Here is a 5,735-nt window from a genome sequence, read left to right on the forward strand (position 1 = left end):
GGTGGTGACGGACCATATGGCGCTTAAATGGTTAAACAGCATCGAAAGTCCCTCAGGAAGAATAGCGAGGTGGGCCCTGGAGCTGCAGCAGTATGATTTTGAAATATCATACAGGAAGGGGCAGCTTAACGTGGTCGCTGATGCACTGTCAAGACAGCCTCTACCAGAAGCCTTTAGGCTAACTAAAGAAACTCCGGAGGACGCGCAGGGAACATGCAGTTGGATCAAGGATATGTGTGAGAAGATTAACAAACAGCCACAGAAGTTTCCGGACTACATCATGGAGGGAGGCGCATTGTACAGGCATATCCCGCACAGAGCAGGAAGCGAAGACGTGGCAGCATGGAAGCTCTGTGTCCCACGGGGGCTGAGGGAAACAGTCCTGAAGGAGAATCACGACTCACCAGCTGCTGGACACGTGGGAAGTCGGAAAACGATCGCAAGGCTGGCGGCTCGATATTACTGGCCAGGAATGCATAGGGACGCCCGAGCACACGTGCGGAAATGCGAGACATGCCTCAGGTACAAGCCCAACCAGATGCAGGCAGCCGGGAAAATGCTGACGCAAATACCAGAAGAACCATGGGCAACGGTATGTGCAGACTTTGTCGGACCATTGCCCAGGTCGAAGCATGGCAACCAGATGCTGCTAGTTCTGATAGATAGGTTCTCAAAGTGGACAGAATTGGTGCCACTGCGAGCAGCAACGGCAGAATCACTTCAAAAGGCGTTCCGAGAAAGAGTCATCGCTAGGTTCGGTATCCCCAAGGTAGTAATAACGGACAATGGAGTTCAGTTTGCCAGCCGTGCATTCAAAAAATTCCTCAGCGAAATGGGCATCAAGCAACAATTCACGGCACCATACACACCGCAGGAGAATCCGACGGAAAGAGCAAACCGGACAGTTAAAACCATGATAGCGCAGTTTGCGGGACAGAACCAGAGGAATTGGGACGAGAAGTGGCCGGAGATTATGCTAGCGGTAAATTCAAGTACGTCGGAGTCAACAGGGTACTCCCCGTGTTTCCTCACGCAGGCTCGAGAGCCTCGACTGCCCAACGCCCTATACGACAGGGAAACCATCGGCACGGGAAAGCAGACGGAAACGCCTGATGATAAGGCCAATAAGATGAAGGAGATCTTCGAAATTGTGCGCCGGAACATGGAGAAGGCTGCTCAGGACCAAGCCAGGCATTACAATCTACGAAGGAGGCAATGGAATCCAACGATAGGGGACACAGTCTGGGCGAAGGAGCACCATCTGTCAAAGGCAGCCGAGGGTTTCGCGGCGAAGCTAGCGCCGAGATACGACGGACCGTACACGGTAATAGACTTCGTCTCACCAGTCATTTGTAAACTCCGCCACAAGGATACGCAAAAAGAACGAACAGTCCACGTCAGTGAGCTTAAACAACAAACACAAGAACTCGGTACAGACAAGCAAGGACAACACAAGCAGGCAACAACATCAGGTGGTGCGGACTATAGCGTCGGGCATAAGCCAGAGTCTATATAGACCGCAGGATAACACGAGCATGCAACGACAAATGTACAGACTATATCGTCGGGCATAAGCCAGAGTCTATATAGAACGCGTGGCAACACAAACAGCAACAAGTAGCGCGGACTATAGCGTCGGGCATAGGCCAGAGTCTATATAGAACGCGGGGTAACACGAGCATACGAGGACAAAAGGATGCGGACTATAGCGTCGGGCATAGGCCAGAGTCTATATAGAACGCGGGATAACACGAGCATACGAGGACAAAAGGATGCGGACTATAGCGTCGGGCAAATACCAGAGTCTGTATAGAACGCATGACTCACAAGAAGCCAACAACAACAAAAGGTGCGGACTATAGCGTCGGGCATGGGCCAGAGTCTATATAGAACGCATGACAACACAAGAAGCAAACAACAACAAGTAGTGCGGACTATAGCGTCGGGCATGGGCCGGAGTCTATATAGAACGCAGGAAACAAGGAGGTACAGTGACCCAGACCACGAGGCAAACTGATTCTGCGTCGGGCATAAAGCCAGAGTCATCAGTAGGACGCCGCATGGAATAAGGTGATGCACATGTTGGTGACCGTAGCGTCGTTAGAGTCTATACGGCACACAAACTGAAACTACTACTGATCGAGGGAGGGAAACAGCACGATTAGTACGTGTGCACAGGAGCTCATACCGTAGCGTCGTTAGAGTCTATACGGCAGAAACAAGACTAAAGGCAGCGTCGACCGAAGTAGAGGGAGAGACGGCACAGCAAAGCTGAACCGTAAAACCCAAGCGGCGACGAACTCACACGAGGAAGGGCGACATGAGAGAAGCAACGGGATCGCAAGCAAGAGCAAGAGAACAGCCAAAGAAGGGATGCCCGAGGGAAATAACGGGAGGGTCAAAAGGAATGACCAAGAACCGAGTCATCGTCAGGAGAGCCGCCAGCAAGAGGGGCCAATTCGAAAAGGAGAGTCAATATGAGCGCACGCGTGACGAGAGCTGAGGCCCGCAGGAGGATGGCTGCCGAGAACTTGGCAGGATCCGGACCGGGGCAAGGACGGTCGGAGGACAGGCCTGTCGTCCGGCCCCCCCGAACCCCGAGACGGATGCCAAGGACCCGACGACGGTCGGAGGCGTCATCGCCGGAGCCCACCGTCAGTTCCGATAGTGACGTGGTGATGGTGGACGATCCGGCGATGGAGGCCAGGAGGTGGCGGCTGCGGAAGGCCGCGGGGCCCGAGGGGAAAATTCCCCATGGCTCGGAGGGCAGGGTCCACCAGGACTCTGCCGACGATGACCATGCAGCCGAGGCCCGCCGAACGGAGGCCATAATAGCGGAGTACCGCCGCCAGCATGAGCGGAGGCAGCGAGAGGCTGCGCGCAAGGAAGCCATCCAGCGCAAGGAGCAGGACGCGCGGGCAGAGTGGGATGCGGCGCTGAGAGCTGCCGAGGAGGAGGAGCGCCGGATATGGGGCGACCCAGTCCTCCTCAAGGAAGTGCCACCCCAGGCGGAGGGGGCACCCGAGGTTCCCCTGACCCCGAGGTACGTCGCGGAGCCAAGGGAACGGGCAGCGGACCCAGCGGAGGAGGAGAACCAAACCCCGTCCCCACCCCCAGGAGCGGCGGCAGCAGGAGGAGCAGCGGCAGCAGGAGGAGCGGCGGCAGCAGGAGGAGCGGCGGCAGCAGGAGGAGCAGCGGCAGCAGGGGCGGCGGCAGCAGGAGGGACCTCCGGGTTGCGCCCGGATGGACATCCCGGTGGCCCACGTCAGCCAGGCGATCGGCTCCTTTGAGGCGGAAGGACGCGTGTGGAGGCAGCACACCGTCACCTGGACGTGGCCGGACGGGGCCACTGCAGCGACGGAGGAGGAAGGAGCCCAAGTGTGGGAGGAACCCCGGGGTAGCTGTCGGGATCCACGGTTGTGGAGGACCGCAGTCCCAGGGGGCCCCGCCGGAGTCGTGGCGCCGACGCTGACGCCGACCCCAACCCCATCTCCGCTGGCTTCGCCGGAGGTAGTCGCCGCTCAGCAAGGAAGGGTTGAGCAGGAAGGTCTTCCCGCCGAGGATGTGGTGGAAAAAGGGCCGTGGGTGTGGCCGGACCCGGTGGCACCCCCGAGGCCAATCCTGAAGCGGCAGTATTCCGCGCCGGTGGTGGAGACGAGGCCCGCGTTCATGCGGCAGTCCTCAGCGCCGGACCCGAGGCGCTGGAGGGAAGTCGTCGAGGTAGACTGGCCGGAGGGAATCCCCGAGGCCCCAGCGGTCGTAGCAGCACGAAGGCGAGGAGGAAAGAGGTGCGTCCTGGTGCAGCAGGGCGGCCGCACGTTCCGGGTGCGGGTCGGACCGTTGGGGATCAGGGTATTTACTCAGTAACAAATAAAAAAAAAAAAAAGGAAACATACAACTCAAATTTGCACTGGTACAGGGGAAAAAAAAAGGAAAAAAAAAACACACACGCAGCCACACAAATGAAAACACAAAAAAAAAAGGTGGATGTATATTGTCCATATAACAAAAAAAAATATGTGATGCATCTGAAAAAAAAAGGGGTGAAGTCAGTAGGAGTTAAAGCAAAAAAAAAAAATGCGGTGTACTTACACAGTAAAAATATGAAACGTGATGAGGGGTCCAACCGAAAAAAGGGGGGGTGAGGCGAAGCACGTGTCGTCCAAATGTTGGGCAGTTTTGTCTTCAGGCAAAGGGAATGCTGAAACGAAGAGAGAAGGGTCAGATCGGGTTGTTGAAACAAACGGCTCACTTACGAGAAGTTGCGTGGGCCAACCGGGAGGGGGAGGGGGTGCAGGAGAAGGCGCATCACCCTCTTCGTCAGGTCCCGAGCGCTAAAAAAAAAGGAGAAAAGAACAGAGAGAAAGGAGAAAAGGAGAAATTAGAAAACTTACCCGGAGAAAATGTCCTCATCTGCCCAAAGGGATGGGAGCGCGTCGATTTATGACCGATTGGCGCTGCACGATAGTGTCGATCGGCCGGCACAAATACTGGAAATATCGACACAGGGAGTCACGCCGTGGAACATCGATATATTAGGTGGCAACACCACGGTGGGTCACGGAACCGATAGCAACTGGAGACCGATCGATTTGAAGGAGAGTGACCATACAGCGGAGAGTCACACGGGAGAATATCGATATCCCCGATAACAACTGGAGACCGATCGGCACGATGTAGAGTGGCCATCCGACGGAGAAGACATATCGGGAACTCAAAAATCATCGGGGGAAACGTCCGGGCGGGAATTCAAAAGTCTACGGGGGAAACGTCTGGGCGGGAATTTAAAGTCTACGGGGGAAACGTCTGGTCGGGAATTCAAAAGTCTACGGAGGAAACGTCTGGGCGGGAAATTCAAAATCTGGAAGGAGGATCGGCGCTGTGGAACTCCATAAGGAGCTGTGAGCGTCGTGGGAACCATCTGGAAGAGCGAGTCGATTGGAAGACTACAGGCGAACGAGGACAAGTACGAGGAGAGACACGTCGAGGGAAGGATGTCAGAATGTGGAGTATACCAAGGCAGAGAGAGCAGCGAGTCTCTTTTTCATTCCCGAAGTAAGGGGAGAATGTGAGGAGTTGAATAACTCCCCACAAGTTAAGAAGCAAGAAGAGTAATCGCATGCAAGCAGTGGCCTACCAGTTACCAGTTACGCGGCGAATTCGCCCGTAGTAACGGTAGTGCGGAGAGAGAGAGAGTGGGGAACTGAGCACCAGACAAAGCCAAGGAGAGTCCGAGAGGGACAGCAATACGAAAGAGCGGCGAAGGGCCGTGGGCAGAAGGAAGTAACGGGACGGCACCGGACTTTGGACCCTGATATTGGTGCCGGGCGCAGAGGGCGAAAGGTCGAACGGTAAAACCGTGGACTTTGGACCAGGAGGCAAGGAGACGCCGATAACTAGCGGTAAATGGAGGCCTATATAAACCGGCCGGGCACAGGAAGCTGGATCAGTCGATTTCTATCAAGTCAACAAGTAACAGTCACCAAGTGAACAAGTAACCAGTGAAACATTGTGAAGGAGCAAACAAAGCCGTGCGGAGTCATCAAGGAAACAAGATCGCTACGTCGAGACGTTCGGGACTTAGAGCTAAAGTCTCCGAATTGAGACACAGGTAGCTGAGGTCCTTACGGCATCACACGGCTAAGTCCAGGCGCTTTGTTACAACTTCTGTCGCGATTTGAGCTTGGCATCCCACCCGGCGTGTCCGACAAAGTGAACAAATAGAGTCCTTCGAC

The 5,735-nt window shown here is 55.4% G+C and overlaps 1 long non-coding RNA gene across 1 annotated transcript; it reads right to left on the reverse strand.

Annotated features, from left to right (window-relative positions):
* Positions 1-4,161: 4,161 nt before the first annotated feature.
* LOC128253253 (uncharacterized) lies at positions 4,162-4,597 on the reverse strand. Its single transcript, XR_008267420.1, has 2 exons — positions 4,257-4,597; positions 4,162-4,201 (listed from the first exon to the last, which is right to left on the reverse strand). It is a non-coding gene; the product is annotated as an uncharacterized LOC128253253 (long non-coding RNA).
* Positions 4,598-5,735: the final 1,138 nt, after the last annotated feature.

This window comes from Drosophila gunungcola (genome assembly GCF_025200985.1).
Source record: "Drosophila gunungcola strain Sukarami chromosome 2L unlocalized genomic scaffold, Dgunungcola_SK_2 000007F, whole genome shotgun sequence".
In the NCBI taxonomy this organism is placed as follows: Eukaryota; Metazoa; Arthropoda; class Insecta; order Diptera; family Drosophilidae; genus Drosophila; species Drosophila gunungcola.